This window comes from Brassica napus, chromosome C5 (genome assembly GCF_020379485.1).
Source record: "Brassica napus cultivar Da-Ae chromosome C5, Da-Ae, whole genome shotgun sequence".
Classification (NCBI taxonomy): domain Eukaryota; kingdom Viridiplantae; phylum Streptophyta; class Magnoliopsida; order Brassicales; family Brassicaceae; genus Brassica; species Brassica napus.
Window position 1 is genome coordinate 21,685,155 of NC_063448.1, and position 17,387 is coordinate 21,702,541.

The window sequence follows — 17,387 nt, forward strand, 5'->3', positions numbered from 1 at the left end:
GAAAAACACTGTATAAAGTTGAATAAGTCACTTTATGGATTGAAACAATCAGGTCGAATGTGGTACAATAGGTTAAGTGAGTACCTAGAGAGAGAAGGATACAAGAATGATCCGATCAGCCCTTGTATCTTTATAAAGAAATTCGGCAAGGGCTTTGTGATTATAGCAGTGTATGTTGATGATTTAAATATCCTAGGAACCTCTGGAGAGATTTCCCAAACAGTTGACTTTCTTAAGAAAGAATTCGAGATGAAAGATCTTGAAAAAAAACAAAGTTTTGTTTGAGATTACAGCTTGAGTACATAAGAGATGAAATCCTTGTGCATCAAATGACATATACAGAAAAAGTGCTCAAGAGATTCAACATGGACGAGTCTCACCCATGATCTAGCCCCATGGTCGTGAGGTCCCTCGGCCTGGACACTGATCCGTTCCGTCCTAAGATGGACGATAAAGATGTCCTTGGTCCCGAAGTGCCATATCTAGGTGCCATAGGAGTTTTGATGTATCTGGCTAGTCACACGACCAGATATATGTTTTGCCATGAATCATTTGTCTAGATTAAGCTCTTGTCCAACCCAAAGGCACTGGAACGGGATTAAACATGTTCTTCGTTACCTGCAAGGAACGAAAGACTTGAGTTTATTTTATACTAACCAAAACAAAGAAAGTTTAGTTGATTTTGCTGATGCAGGTTATCTTTCGGATCCACACAATGCTCGATCACAGACATGCTATGTTTTCACACATGGTGGAACGGCCATATCATGGCGTTCCATAAAGCAGACGATCGCGGCCACATCTTCAAACCATTCGGAGATCTTGGCTGTTCATGAGGCCAGCCGCGAGTTGTTCAGAACAGGGGGAGTAATACATGTTGTACTCTTTTTCCTTCACCATGGTTTTGTCCCACTGGGTTTTCCTGGTAAGGTTTTAATGAGGCAACATCTAAAGCGTATTACAATCCCTGTATGGTTATGGCATCCAAGGAGGAGTGTTATAAATCATATTGTGGATGTCCATAACCGGCCCGGTTCATAACCGGCCCGGTTCATAACCGGCCCAATGCTAGAGAGAGAGAGAGAGAGAGAGAGAGAGAGTCGACCGTTAGGAGAGAGAGAGAATCGGCATCTTGTCTTTTCCTTATTAGATTATGATTTGTACTATTTCCATATTTGTATTTCCTTTCTTTAGTCTTTCCATTATTCTATGACGGTGTAATTCCCTATATATAAAAGGCTCCTTATGTTTATGAATAATACAGAAACATTAAATTGAATTTTGAATAGATATGGTTTGATTTTGTAGACAATATTAAACCGGGATATTATTGGTTATGGAAACAAGCTATTTTTGGTTTACTATTAAATCTATAATTTTCCTGGTTTTCTAATTTTGTAAAGTGAGGTTATTAGAAGGCAGTGGAAGTTTTAACAATTTAGAAGATACGTAGTCGGATAGATCCACGATCCAAGAATAGATCCCTCATTCTTTTTTTTTTTGATAAAAAAAAAGGTTAAACCCGGATCTATTAAAGACACAGACCTAATTCCCGGGTGGAGGTACAACCCACGGATAGACCCTCTCCTGGACATTCAAATGAGCCGAAAGCAATAACCCATATCCGTATGGCCAGCAAGATTCGAATCAGGGTTCCCCGTATCGGATTTATTCTCTCAAGCGTCACTGGACTACCACGACTGGTTGATCCCTCGTTCTTTCTCTCGAAGTTTATTTTTTTTGGTTTTTTTACATTTGGAGATTTTCCATATCACTCTTCCCCTTCTCAAACGACGCGTCTCATCCTATCACCTCAAACGACGCGTCTCATCCTATCACCGGAACCCCCAAGATCACTTATTCGTCAAACACTAGGGTTAAGAGTGAAGTTAGAGATTGGAATTATATTGATTCATAACCTCACATCTCATCTCAGGTTTACACTTTCAATGCAGACTCTCACTCTCTCGTGATCGTCAGCCTCTGTGAGAGTCATATCACTATCCCCGCAGAAATCCGCGACACCACGCCGACGTTCATCCTCAAGTCATGTCACTTTGTCTAGAAGGATCAGAATGAAAACACGTCGTACCAAACAACGTGAGTATTAAATTAGTTTAGTTAGCTAAGTGTTGGTGGTGTATTAAATGAGTTTATCCGGCTAACAATTATATTTTTATGTATTTATCTTCCGTGTTTTTATTTTAAGCAATGTTAGCTTACTAACAATTTTGTTGTCATAAGAAGAAGGTGAAATATATCTCATGAATATTGTCGATCTTGCAAATTACAGATGGTTGTAATGTGACTTTTTTAGATCCTCCGTAAATTAGCATGGTTATAACGACTTATCTACGTACTTTACATGTTAGCTGATATTTAGATTTACAATTATCGGCTATTAGATTGGTTGATGGTTATGTTAATTGATAAATGGATATTACTTAAAGTATAGTTATGTATAACTGAACTAGTGACTAACTGATGTATATAAAGTGTATGGTAGCTGGATAATAAAAGTGTGAGTGCATATAATGAAAATATAGCTGAATAATTACATTGCGTTGGTAATATATGATTCTCTATTAAGAAATTCTATATTATTTGTATGGTTTTATGTCTATTGTTAGTTGGTTTAGGACAACTCATTGCAAGTTACTTTTGTTTTACCAATATTGAACTTGAATATAATATTGTTTGTTTTCGTAACCGGCTAACTATAACAAAAACGACAAGTATGATCTGTTAACCGGTTATTTCACAAAATTACATCATTAAAAAATGTTAAAGAAAATTAAAGCTTGTTATCTCACAAAATTTTATCATTAAAACTTTAAACATACAAAAGTGGATTGCGTGAAAAATCCATAAAGTAATGACACTGAAGGTCTTGTTTCTAAAGAGAGAAAAACATAACAAAGAAGTAATTGCAAACGTTAACATCACATGAAAATATTGAATTTAACTAAAAGTTATGTCCAGTACCACTAAAGTGATCACAATTCTTAAAGTTTCTTCTCACGCTTATACCTCACAAGAAGAGCATGAGCCAAATAAACCTTTCCCAATCTGCTCAAGAACCTCATAATGCTCCATTGACAAGCTCTTGAACAAATACTATATTCATGTACCGGAATCTGAAGATAAACAGAATCAGCAATGGTCAGTTTATCTCAATCCCACAACCATGGATCTTGTACACATCAAACACTAGCCTTACTTTTCCGGACATATAAAAATTGAGGAAGAAAAGTAGCTAAAAAGCTGAGACATTTAATAAGCTAATACAATGAACTCTGCAAGAATCTTCTGTATTTTGCCAACCCACCAAATGTAGTAAAGTCAAAGTTTCCACGAAAATAAAATCTGTAGAAGTAAAGCCTAGAAAAGATGTACATATCATAAAAACTGAATCTTGCTAATAAAAACAGAGAACCCCTAACGAACATGGATCGGTTTGTTGTTGCATATGCTAGCTTATTTACCACCTGCAATAGCACAAACGTTACTACCACTTAAGAGTTGGTACATTCATCATAATTACAGATAAACACACAAAAACTATTGCTCACTATATCTGACAATCTATCAAAATAAGCCACAAGACTGTTCCAAATCCAGAGATCTACAAAGAAAATGGTTATAAATTTGAAAATTATTACATTAAGATGCACCCAAATAAGAACAACTTCAATAGAAGAAGATCGTTGCTAAAGTTTGGACCTTGATGGTGAGCTTGAGGTAGACATCGTCTTTGGTCTTCTTGCTCTTACAGAGATCAAAACAATACCCTGCAAGGGAATACCTCAAGATCAATACTTTATCGGTGAGCATGCAATCAAACCAAGGGAATACCTCAAGAAACCCATTTGTATCAGCAGCAAGAGCTTGAAGCGCTTTCTGAGCTTCAGTAACTTTCATACCAGCTCTGCTAGCCACGTCTCCGACGATTACTCTCTGACCACACTTGCTCGTTCCCGTCTTTGCACACACAATACGCAGCATCTTTACAGAAAAAACAGGATTTCAAAATTTCAACTCTTTTTAGATTAATATTGTACTAAAGAATTGGTGACATAATATGTGGCATTTCTTGGGGGCGATAACACGATGTTCTGTTTTTTTTTGTTGGAGAGAGAATAAAATAATTTTAAAATGAGAAATTATAAAGACAATTGGTATGAAAAACCAAATGTGCTAATAGGTCTCGTTTAGGTCATTATAAGGGTAGCAATACCATTATGAAAACTCAACCGTGAAAATTTCAAAACATGCAAATTATAATGTTATTGGTGTATATAGAGTGTAAATACTCCCTAATTTTTTTTTTACAAAAACACAGTATGTTGAAACTCTACAGCAACTGAATCATCAACTGTATCCACCGTCGACTGAGAGTGGATCCGTCACTCAGCCGCCATTAGTCGTCGAAGGTAATGCCGGAAAACACCTTTCAGATTGATTTTTCTCTTTTCAATTTTTTAATTTTGAAAAGTACAAAGTCTAGATGATCGAAGTCATTCTGGTTTACAAAAAATAAATAACAAGCAAAATAACGTTTTAGATAAAAGCAAAACATAACTAGAAGATGTATTATGTGTTTTTTTCGTGAAATGAAGGCCACCACCACGTTCATTTCATCAAGATGCAGGAAGCTAAGCCGGAGAGCCACCACGATGCGCAATCACACACCATTGTGCCCCTTCACAGTTCTGGACGTGTAGCTCAAGTGCCGTCACCATCCACTGCACACTTCACGCGCTGTTGCCATCTACTGCACGCTTCAAGTGTGTATCTCACGCGCCACCATCATAGGTTGTTTTACGTCGTCGCTGTAGATTTTCTGATAAGTCGTCGCTGCCCTCTCGCCAATGGTTACTAGTCGGCGACTCGACAACTCCGCCGAGACAACCGTTGGTTTGACTTGATTGTGGTTTGGTTAGGTTAAACCAATCGATTATTAGAATTGATTTCTGGTATAACTGAATTGGTTTGGTTAGGGTTAAACCGGTTTGTTATTGGAATTGATTCTTGTTTAGGTTAACCAATTTGGTCTAACTGAAATCGAATTTCGGTTAGGGAAACCGGTTTGTCCAATTCAATTTCAATATGGTTAAGGGTTAAGCGGTTTGGGTCAGAGTTAACAGGGTTGACCATTGACCAGGCCGATTGACGTTGACCAGACCATATGTTATCCGTCTTTAACCGTTCGAAGGCTGTTATCACTCTATTTTTTTTGCTTTGGTTTCAGATTTTGAGTTCGTTTGAGCAGTTGGAGTTCGTGGACACCATTTTTCCACATTGATAAGGTGAGGGCTATTTTGTAATATCATGTACTAGTGTAGAACTATTTATATGAATAGTTTAGTTTCAAAACATGTTTCATATGTATGAATCAAGTCTGTCTGAGTGTTACGATGTAGTTAGTATATTCATTGTAAAGTGAAATTAGATGTCTAAAGGATATCACTCTTGGTTGGATTGTTTGATGTTAAGTGATATATATATATATATATATATGGTTATAAAAGTATGGACTATGTGGTGATTGCGGGACTAGAGACGTCGGATGGTGGTTGTGGGGGTGCAAAGAGGTTTACATATCGAGGAAGAGTGATGATTGCAAGGTGCAGAGACGTCCGCATATCGATGCATAGTGGATGATTGCGGGGGTACAAAAACGGACTAATGTTGTTGACGCATATTATGTTATATTGTATATCCCTATAAGGAGAGCATTGGATGTATGGACTACTTATGTAATACCAGCACAATAACTGTTTCGTGTGGTGCAGTAGACATGTTATTGGTCCATGTTAGAGCTAAACTTCCATAATGACAATTATATATCTAAATTAGTGGTTTACGTGTATATTATCACATATCTTACTGAGTGACTTTCATATTAATCATCATTTGAGAATGATGAGCTTGAGTGATTTTTATCGGATCAGTGGATTCTCTTTTTAGGTTTTTGATTTTATGATTTTAACTATATTTTTAATTTGTTTTATTTATTGGATTTATGGGGTTGAAAATAACTTTCGAGAATTAATAAAGTAGAGTTTTAGAAATTGATTTTTTTTAGTTTAAATAAGAAAAATACGAATCCTACAACAATATTTAAGAAAAAAAATGAATAATATGGGTGATTGATTGGGCTGTAAGACCTGACTTTAGCTTTAATATTAATCTACATCCTTTAAATCACCAATCATACTTTATTTTGTTTTTTAAAGCTAAAGCCAAAAAATAAATAAAATGGCTATAAAAGCTTTATTTTCTAAAACCCCATCTTTTTGGTTGTATGAAATATATTAAAGCTACATCACTTATAGCTAAATCAAAAAATCTTACGGTCTAAATTCTAAATTCTAGAGTAAAGTTTCTACGGTTACAGTCCAACCAATGTGTCTTCATTGGCTCCAAACCTTGGAACATGATCGTTTCTGATTAACCTATTAAAAAGTCGCCGTTAATTTAGTTTGCTTTTTGTGGTCATTCTAACAGAAAAAAAAAACACGGACTCGTGGGTCGATATAATATGGTTTTCAAGGTCAAATTTATCAATTACCGGCGGGGGATCTACGTTTCTTAATAAGAAAGTCATTTTCTTTCCTAACACAAAACTATACTTTTTCACAAAGGTTAAAGTGTTAATCGTAGCAAGCTCCACCCAGGGGCGGACCAGACCCACTTGAAGAGGTGTGGGTCACCTGACACCACAAAAACATGATAAAAATTTGTTTTATATAGAAAAATGTTAGAAAACATGTAGCTGAGTTGGTAAAATAAGGTGCTTGACCCCACACAACCCGAGTTCAATACGCAGAAAAGATATCTTTATTTGTTTTTGACACCAGACAAAATCAATCTTGGATCTGCCACTGCCTCCACCTAACTAATTTATTCATTTTATCCAAATTTCTCTACTAAATTCTAAATATTCTTAGGATGTGTTATTGGTTTATATATTTTGATTGATTTAGAAATCTATACAGTATTTATAAATCCAAGTAAAATATACAAATTTTCAAATTCTCTCGGATTAGTATTTACAAATCCGGAGGTTTTCCCTCAGATTTGAGCATTTGTATTTTTAACAAAGAAATCCATGCAAATCCACTCAAATATATTATGAAATCAAATCACTACAAGAAAATACAAGTATAGCGACGGCCAAAATCCTCGTTATTTCCTCGTAAAAGAAGGGTTACGAGGAAATGGCGATGAAAGGCGTTTCGTCGTTATATGTTTGTCGTAAGAGAAGATTCGTCGCCATTTCCTCGTTCATTAGCGAGGTTATATTTTCCTCGTAAAGAAGAATTAAGGTTTCGTCGTAAAGACCACGTGGGGTTTCCACGTAATGCGGTCGTTGTGTTTCCTCGTAAGTAACTCGAAAAGGATTCGTCGTAAAAGATCCGCAAAAACCTCTAAATATATTCGTCGTAATAAAAACGTAAATAACACGAAAGTAATTCGTCGTAATAGAATCGTAAAGTATACGAAAACGAATCCACGTAAAATCCTCGTTAATAGTTCCTCGAGATTTTGTCGTTAATTTTCCTCGTTAATACATCGGGAATTAGCTACGAAATTACTTTGTTTTCTATTTACTGAATTTATAAATAAAAATAAAATAAAAATTATATTTATTTAATTTATTAATAAAATTTTAATTGAAATTAAATCGAATAGAAAATTTTTTTTTGGCCGAATCAAAATGAAATTATATAATATATAAATAAGTTTTGAATTTTAAAATACAATAACAAAAAAAAAAACTAATGCTGCATTGCCGCGTCGTAGAATTCCTCGCTCCTTCTCGAGAGATCTGCCTCGTTGACTTGCACGGATGCCTCGCCTGGAATGGGGTTTTGTTGTTTCATGGTCCTGAACATGGCCTCCCATTCCGGATTTGTGGCCGCTATGACGTCCAAGAAGTTCTCGAGACCACTCATACGAGCTGTGAACGACGTTTTTGTCGAGGCCAACTCGTTTTGTGTCGACGACAGCTGATGTTGTGTCGTCTCCAACACGTCGCGCAGCTCAGAGACTTCATCATCCCGTCTCTGGCCATAAGAGGAAGTCGCTCTCGGAACATCGTTGACGGAACCAATCCCCAACACACGTCCCTTTTTCCTAGGAGCGACCTTAAAAAACAATAAAATATATATTAAAATTTAAATTTTAAAGTAAAATGGAATTAATAAAAAATTTATATAAAATTTACCTCCTCGTAAATTCTATCCACTTCTATTGTGGATAAGACGACGGGTGATCCGTCGGCGGACTCCTGCGCCAGCTGGGTCTCACGCTCGTCAATACGAGCTGCCACATCGTTGTAGATCTTCTCAGACTTCTCATCTACAAATTCGCCCGCCTTGTTCTTGTGGGTCCGATCGAAAAGTTCCATAAGAGTCGGTAAACGTCCCAACTCCTTGGCCTAAAAACAGTTGAGAAAGTTTTTATTATATATATATATATTAAAAATTAAAAAGTTAAATATTTAAATTACGTACCATTTCCAAACGGACGCGGGCGTGTGGCTTTTGGCCCGTACTATGTTGCATCGCCCTGTGGCCGTGCTCATCTACCGAGTTACGGGAGGCGGAGCAAGACTGGGCGACTCTCATGGCATCAGGATCCCTCCAATAACGGATGAGGCCATCCCACACGTCCGTGGTGATGGTTGCGGGTTTGCCCCGCTCATAGCCCTTCACGATCCAGTCACCCTTCCAGTTGGAGACCGTGTCCAACAAACGTTTCTTCGCCTTGTCGATAAACTCTTTCCGCACCTTCTCATTGACCCCCATGGACCAATTAAATTTTTGCTGCAAAAAAAAAAATATTAATAATTAGTTTAGAAAAATAAAATTTAAAAAAATATAAATCAGGAATAAATTGTAAAAACTTACAGCGTAAATCTTGAACCACGTCCTTCTGATGTAGATCGGAGTGGATTTCCAGTTGGGATGTGGCATGGAGAAGTAACCTTTAATCGTCTCGGTTACTTCTGTTGCAAGGCAGTTATCAACCCCAAACCTGGAAAAAAAAACAAATTTAAAGTTTTAAATATTTATTAAAGTCACAAATGAATTTTAAAAAATTAATGTAACATACATACCAGAGAGTTCCGTCAGGTCGGTCGGGGTCTATGATCGGTAAGCCTTCTCTGCCTGGCAAACCGAGAATGTCCTCAACAGTGTACTGAGAGTAAGGACAACTCGGTGGCACCATCAAATCAGCATGAACCTGATTGGCGGGCATCTGAGGAGGCACATGAGGAGCTGGCATCGGAGGAGGAGCTATCGGAGGAGGCACATGAGGAACTGATGGCGATGCCGTAGAAGAAGGCGAGACTCTCTGAGAAGATTGAGTCTCGGGGACGGTCTCCTGCTGACCCGAAGAACCGGGAGCTGAAGAAGAACCGGGAAGTGAAGGCGGGTCTAACCGACTACCCGGTTGACCGAACATCTGCGAGTAGTGAGCAGTACGCTGGTGCTTGCGAATAGTCTGCAAAATTTAAATTTCTAAATTAAAATCAAGAGTAAAAAAAAAATTATGAACAGTATTAACTACGTAATTAATAAAATTACGAAACCTAAATTTTCTAAACTAATTTCCTAAACTAAATTCCCTAAACTAACCACCTAATCTAAATTCCCTAAACTACTTAGAGAGGAATGAGAGACTTACCATGGCGAGAGGAAATAGAGAGGCTGTAGAGAGGAAATAGAGAGGAAATGAAGAGGGCTGCGGTTTCGCCTATATATAGGATTAGGTTTCGTCGAAGATTCGTCGCAAAATGACGAGGAAAGACAGAGGCCCGTCTTTCGTTTCGTCGCAAGGCCCACGCAAATTAACGAGGAAATACAGAGGCCCGTGTTTTTTTTGCGAGGAAATACAGAGGCCCGTGTTTTATTTTACGTCGTTCTTGCGACGATTTTTGTTTTTATCATCGACATTACGTGCAAATAGCGAGGCTTTTTTTGCTAACCCCTAAAATCTTAAACCCCAAACCTCAAACCCTATCTTTCTTATCTCCAAACCTCAAACCCTATCTTTCTTATATTTCTTATCTTATACTTCATATATTTCTAACCCTTTAACTTCAATATATATATTTTTTTGAATTTGAAAGGTTTAATACGTTGAAAAACTATTTTACAAATTTTGAATTTGACATATCACACAACAAATCAAACACACTCTACAAATCAAATATGAAAGGTTTAAAAACAAAAAAAAAGAGAAGAAGATATTTGAATACAAATGATGTAGATTTATGTGGGCTACACTTACGTATCTCGTCATATGTGTTTCCAATATCTTTTTTTTTTTTTTTTTTTAAGTTTATATAAAATAGAAAATAATTTTTTTTTAGTTTATATGAAGTAGGATGGGGAGTTTTAGGGTTTGCACATTTGGGGTTTAGGGATTTGGGTTTCATTTTAGTTTAGGGTTTATATTTACCGACGAATTAACGACGAAAAGTAAAATAAAAAAGCGGACCTCGCTCATTCCACGTAAGTTCACGAGGCTCTTACGACGTTTTGATCTTACGTGGAATAAGCGAGGTCCGCTTTTTTAATTATAAAGCGTCTCTTATTCCACGTAAGTTCACGAGGCTATTACGACGTTTTGATCTTACGTGGAATAAGCGAGGTCCGCTTTTTTAATTATAAAGCGTCTCTTATTCCACGTAAGTTCACGAGGCTATTACGACGTTTACTGTTACCGTGGAATATGCGAGGTAATGTATTATAAATCGTCGTAAAATTCCCGTGAGGTAACGTGGAAAGTACGACGACTGTCTCTAAACCCCTAAAACGAAACCCCAAACCCCAAACCACATCTTCTTTATCTTCTACTTCATATATCAAACACTTCTATCCTTTAACCTCAAGCAATTCATTCTAATCCAAACCGAAAATTATAAAAACACAATTCCTTTACTTATAATTAATGTCGATATCTTATTTATAAATAAACTCCCATTATCTTTAATTATATATAATAAATCAAACTCATACAAATATCAAATACATTAATCGGATTCATCGACATTCTCGTCATCACTTGAAACATCATCATTTTCATGAAACTCGTCTTCAACAGCTTCCTCCGTGGGATCTTCGGTAAGATCTTCATACTCGTGATTATGCGGATCAATGAGAAGGATGTCATCAATTTCTTGTTCAGGTTCATGAACTTCATTTATTTGTTCTTCTTGCAATGGTGGTTCTTCTCCTATGATGATTCGTCCTCGAGGTGTAACTTTGATCACGGCTAACCAATTTATACCCGACTCTCTCATCCGAGGGTATGGAAGGAAGCTAACTTGGTCTGCTTGTGAAGCTAAGATGAAGGGCTCGAATTTGTTGTACCTCCGGCCACCGTTGACATCTACTACACCGAATTTGTTCAACCGAACACCTCTATTGACGACGGGGTCGAACCATTCACACTTGAAGAGGACGCATTTTAGCTTCAATATCCCTGGGAATTCGACTTCAATAATCTCCGTCAAGATTCCGTAGAAATCTGTTTCTCCTTTCACACAAATTCCATAGTTACTGGTTGCCCGCTGTTTACCATACTCATATGTGTGAAAAGTATAGCCTCGTGTGAAATACATCTGTGATGTGGTGACCTTTACAAGTGGAGATTGAATTACTTCGTGTAACCACTTAGGATAATCTGCATCGTCGTCATAATCAACCTATTTAAAAATAAAAAGAACGTTGAAATACAAATCATTCATGTATGAAAATTTTAAAAGTATTTGATTAATACCTGATTCTTCAACCACTTAACAAAGTGTTGATCTTTTCTTTTGTCTACGTCACTTGTGGATATACCAGGAAATGTTTCTTCGACTTGTGAAACAAACATGCTGTAAAATCACATTTTACATGAATTAATCTCTCTCAATTATATAATGTATACTCAATTTAAGTTACCTTTCAAAATAACGCATCAATGGATCCTCGCAATTGAGTAGAATATAGGTGTGTGCACTATGAGCGTCTTCTTCACTCGACCACCAAACCTGTTTTGATTTCCCACCAAGTCGTCCAATCTGGCTAAAGATTTCTGGAACACCAACAACTGCATATGTGGGCGCAACGCCACCATCATCATATCTTCTTGGAGCTCTTCTTCGGGTACGTACTTTTGACGCAAAGTAGTACGATGTGAAGTGAGAAACTTCTTCTGTCAAACTTCCAGCAATTATAGAACCTTCAACTTTGGCGAGGTTCTTTGCTTTTCCCTTCAAATATTTCATGGCTCGCTCGTACTGATACATCCATCCGTAATGTACCGGTCCACGAAGCAATGCCTCATATGGGAGGTGGATAGCTAGATGCTCCATCACGTCAAAAAAGCCTGGAGGAAATATCTTCTCCAAGTTGCACAATAAGATAGGAATGTTCTCCTGAAGCTGTTCTACGACTTCTTCTTTAAGAGTGCGTGTGCTCAAATCCCTGAAAAATGCTCCAATGCCTATTCCAAAAACAATTAAACACATTGTTAGTCAAATACTATTATTGTAAACTAAACCAATTTAATATTATTGTCCTATTGTAAACTACCTGCAAGTGCTTCATGTACGTTTGTTGGAAGTAGCTCCGCAAATGCAAATGGCAGAAGTCGTTGCATAAAGACATGACAATCATGACTCTTCATCCCGGAGAACTTTTGACCCTTTTCAACACATCTTGAAAGATTTGAAACATACCCATCAGGGAACTTCACTTCTGATGCCACCCAATTGAACAAAACCGACTTTTTTTCTGAAGACAATCTAAAAATTGGAACGGGAACTTGGCCATTGCTTTTTATATGTAACTCACTTCTTGAGCAAATATCCGGCAAGTCCAACCTCGATTTTATGTTGTCTTTTGTCTTCCCTGGGACATTCAATATTGTATTCATGATGTTCTCAAAGAAATTCTTCTCTATATGCATCACATCAAGGTTGTGGCGCAGAAGAAGATCCTTCCAATATGGTAACTCCCAAAATATACTCTTCTTGTGCCAGTTGTGATGAACACCGTAAGAATCAGGCATATTACGAGGGACATGCCAATTACCACCCCAGCGAACTGTTTCGTTAGCTCCGTGATAGTCGATTTGCGCTTCAATTTGTTCTCCAGTTAGATATGGAGGAGGAGTGTCTCTCACAACCTTTTTTGCCTAAACAAATTCTTGTTTCTTCGGTACGGATGGCCAACTGGAAGAAATCGACGGTGACAATCGAACCAACTTGTCTTTCTACCATTCTTCAGTTGAAATGCATCTGTCGTTCCATTACAATATGGACAAGCTAATCTCCCATGTGTAGTCCATCCAGACAACATCCCATAGGCAGGAAAGTCACTTATGGTCCACAAAAGCATAGCTCGCATCGTAAAATTCTTCTTCGTTGAGCAGTCATACGTCCTCACCCCTGTTGACCACAAATCCTTCAACTCTTTTATCAGTGGTTGTAGGAAAACATCAAGTGACCTTTTTGGATGCTTCGGACCGGGTATTAATATGGTCAAGAATAAAAACTCCTGTTGCATGCACATCTCCGGTGGCAGGTTGTATGGCGTAAGAAAGACTGGCCACAATGAATATTGTCTCCCTGACATTCCAAATGGACTAAATCCATCTGTGCATAATCTGAGGTACACATTCCGGCTATTGCTAGCGAAATTCGGATGTACTTTGTTAAAATGTTTCCAGGCTCTTGCATCTGATGGATGAGTCATCTCACCATCCGTCTGAGTATGCTCGGCATGCCACCTCATCTTTCCAGCAGTCTGCTCCGATTGGTACAATCTTTTCAATCTATCTGTAATTGGTAGGTACCACATCCTTTGGTACGGTACCCTATTACGTCCCCTTCCTTGCGGCTTGAATCGTGGTTTCTTGCAGAATCGACATTCTTCCAACTTCTCATCATCTCCCCAGTAGATCATGCAGTTGTCGATGCAAACATCTATCATCTCCGAAGGCAACCCAAGACTATAAACCAGTTTCTGAATCTCATAATAAGAATCAGCAGACTCATTGTCTTCCGGCAAATACTCTTTAAATAAATCTGCCCATTCGTTCATGCAACTTTCAGGTAGATTGTGATCAGTTTTAATATTCATCATTCTAGCAGCCAATGACAATTTAGAGAGACCTTCTCTACAACCACTGTAAAGTGGTTGATTTGCCGCATCTAACATTTCATAAAACTTTTTTGAATCTATGTTAGGTTCTTCATCTTCATCATCATGAGCTACGAATGCATCAGTTACCATATCATGAACCCTATCATAATCTACCATCGGCTGATCCTCCTGATGGTAACTATGTGCATTATGCAATTGATGATCAACCGGTTCTTCTTGAAAGTTGCTATTACTACTACTAGCTTCATTCTGATCATAACTATAACCTTCTCCATGTTGAAACCAGATATAATAATTTGGCGTGAAACCTCTATTTACTAAATGCTTCCAAACATTTTCACGATTTGCCAACTTTGAATTGTTACATTTCCTACAAGGACAGAATATTTTACCGCTTTCTTGGGCGAGCGGTGTAGAATCTGCTTGATGCATAAAACGCTCCAACCCAGCAAGATATTCTTTCGTCACTCTCCCGTTAGCATCTCTATGCATATACATCCACCTCCGCAACTCGAAAATATTTCCCAAGCCCGACATTTTTTTCACGTTTTTTTTTCTTGTTGGTGTGCTTAAAATTATGTTCAAACCTCCATATTTATAGAAAATTTTCGAATCTGGTAGTTGAATTTTGCTAGGAATTTACGACGAAATATTAGGTTAGTTGCAAAAAAAACGTGTTAAGTTGGTGGATTTCTCGTTCTTTCCTCGTAAGTTATTTCCTCGTAAAAATCATGCTAATCTTACGACGAATTTGCGAGGAAACACATTTTTCTCGGAATAACCACGTCAACTTACGACGATTTTACGAGGAATCGCTTTACTCGGTATTTTACAAGGCCGTTACGAGGAAACTTTATTTCCTCGCAATTTCATCGTTAAGTCAACGTAATTTCACGAGGATTAGTTTTCCTCGTTAAATTTCCTTGTTAAAACTGTGTTTTCTTGTAGTGAATATATTAGTAAATCCGTATGATTGAATAACACTTGATTTGAATTATAATTTATGAATCATTAAACGAATAACACATGATTTCAATACATATTTTAAAATCATAGAACTAATAACACTAGATTTAGTTTGGATTTTCAAATCCATCAAAATATACAAACCAATCACCCCCCCCCCCAGCCAAACATGGCGAAGTTCGTGGATTTACATCTACCCCATCGATGATTTTGTGTTTTTTTTGGTAAAAATGATTTTGTGTTCTAGCATAACAAAGTAATACTGTACAATATAATCAGAAGATTAGCGCAACAAATATATGAAATGGGAAAACTTATCTGCTCTCAACTGTGTGACTATGCCCATATGATTTCTTGGATTTTTTTTCTCTCAATTTTTTAATGATATAGGACCATTGATAATTAGTATACGTTGTCTTTATGGTTAATGTAATCAATATTTTTGTTTAAAAGGCCTTACTAGAATTTGTCATTTGTAATTTTGTATTGAATCCAGTTCAGTTGATTTGGATGTCTACTTTGTAAGAATTCATACTCTATTGATCACTGTAAATGGTGTACACCTTCTTCTTTAAGTTTTTTGAATGGAGGTATCTAAGACCAAATCTTTTGGATACTTACACAAGACATAGTAAAACTTGTCTTTGTACACAAGACATAGTAAAACTTGTCTTTGTCAAAAATCAAGACAATATATTTGTTAGGTTTTTAAAGTACAACGATCTTTTTCCTGAGAAAGCGTATGGTAAGTGAAATATTGATCCTTGAAATCAGTGATTTAAAAATTTTAGTCAAAAAATAATCAGCGATTTAAATGATGCTACCTTATGTATGTATTAGAATAATAACTAGTCTAAACAAATTTTATTTTTAAAATTAATATTATATACTGTTTTGTTGTGTACTTAATCCTATGCACCGTGCGGGTCTACATTAATTAGTACTAACAAATACACTAATAGTCGGTTTAATTAAAAAACATAACCATGTGCAAAGTTTTCATTGGCTCCAGTACTCGAACATGATTGTTGTTTTTCTAACTTGTAAACCTCCATGTACAAATTATTTTGTTTCCGATGTCAAACTTTCAATAGTGACCGGCGGGGAATATACCCTTCTTCTAATAAGAAAGTCGATTGTTTTCAAATACGAAGCTATGGTTTTATATATATATATATAAAGAAAGATTGAAGTATGTAACTATGTATGATGCACAGTGCCGGCCCTTGGACCACGCGGAAGAAGCGGTTGCTTCCGGCCGTACAATTTATCAAGCCATTTTGGCCACAAAATATTAATATTCCCTTTTGTCTAGTGGTCCAGTGCGCTTGTTTATAGACTTTCCAACCTAGGTTTGAACATTACCTTCTCCAAATCAGCTTATATTTTTTTTCCACCGGCTCTGATGATGCATCATTATGGGTTATAAACAGTAGCGGCCCTGATACCAAGCGGTGGAAGCTTGAGCTTCCGGCCGACAATAAACACATAATTTATCGGCCTTCGTTTGAATAGTATTTGTCTATAGCATAATGGTTAAGCCGTTTGGTTGAGTCTTAGAGTTAACGTCTTCGAACCCTACATCCTTCAAATGCAATTAAAACTTTTTCATACATATTTATAAGCGGCCTTTATTTTCTGTTGAGCTTCCAGCCTTCAAATTCATCGGGCCGGCATTGGTTATAAATGTCAAAGTCAATTCCTTCCGAGAAAAAGTGGCAGGTTCATGGATCTACATTTCTTTCCTCGATGACTTTTTATCACCCAAATTAATCCTCAAGATTTAATTATTCATGTCTCCTCTAATGATTTTGTTATCTTATTATAACAAATTGATTCCTTCTTCATGAATACAAAACTCAGTCCCTCGTCTCTTTGATGAATATTATAAACTTAAAAACACGCTTAAGTCGATTTGGGTTCACAATAAAAGGTTTGTTTGATGAATATATTTAGATAATTTTTCTTTTAAAAACATTAAACTAGGAATACAAAATTTAGAGTATGTTGGCAAATGGCAACTCTATACTTTTAGCATTTTCTAAATTGACTAATCTCTCTATACAATGGGTGCAGTCCTCAGTGTTATAAATCATTAAGTGGATGACCCATAACCAAGACCAGAAGAGAAAACCCATCGGTCGAGCCAAGGCCCAACCGCATGGATGAGTGGCGGCCAAGTTTCTAGTCGGCCAAGGCTTACTAGTTTTTCCTTTTCTCTGTTTTAATAGTTTTCCTATTTCCAGT

The 17,387-nt window shown here is 36.9% G+C and overlaps 1 long non-coding RNA gene across 1 annotated transcript; it reads right to left on the reverse strand.

Moving 5' to 3' along the window:
- Positions 1-1,699: 1,699 nt before the first annotated feature.
- LOC125587736 lies at positions 1,700-6,831 on the reverse strand. The gene is made up of 3 exons (XR_007324055.1): positions 3,856-6,831; positions 3,724-3,791; positions 1,700-3,137 (listed from the first exon to the last, which is right to left on the reverse strand). It is a non-coding gene; the product is annotated as an uncharacterized LOC125587736 (long non-coding RNA).
- Positions 6,832-17,387: the final 10,556 nt, after the last annotated feature.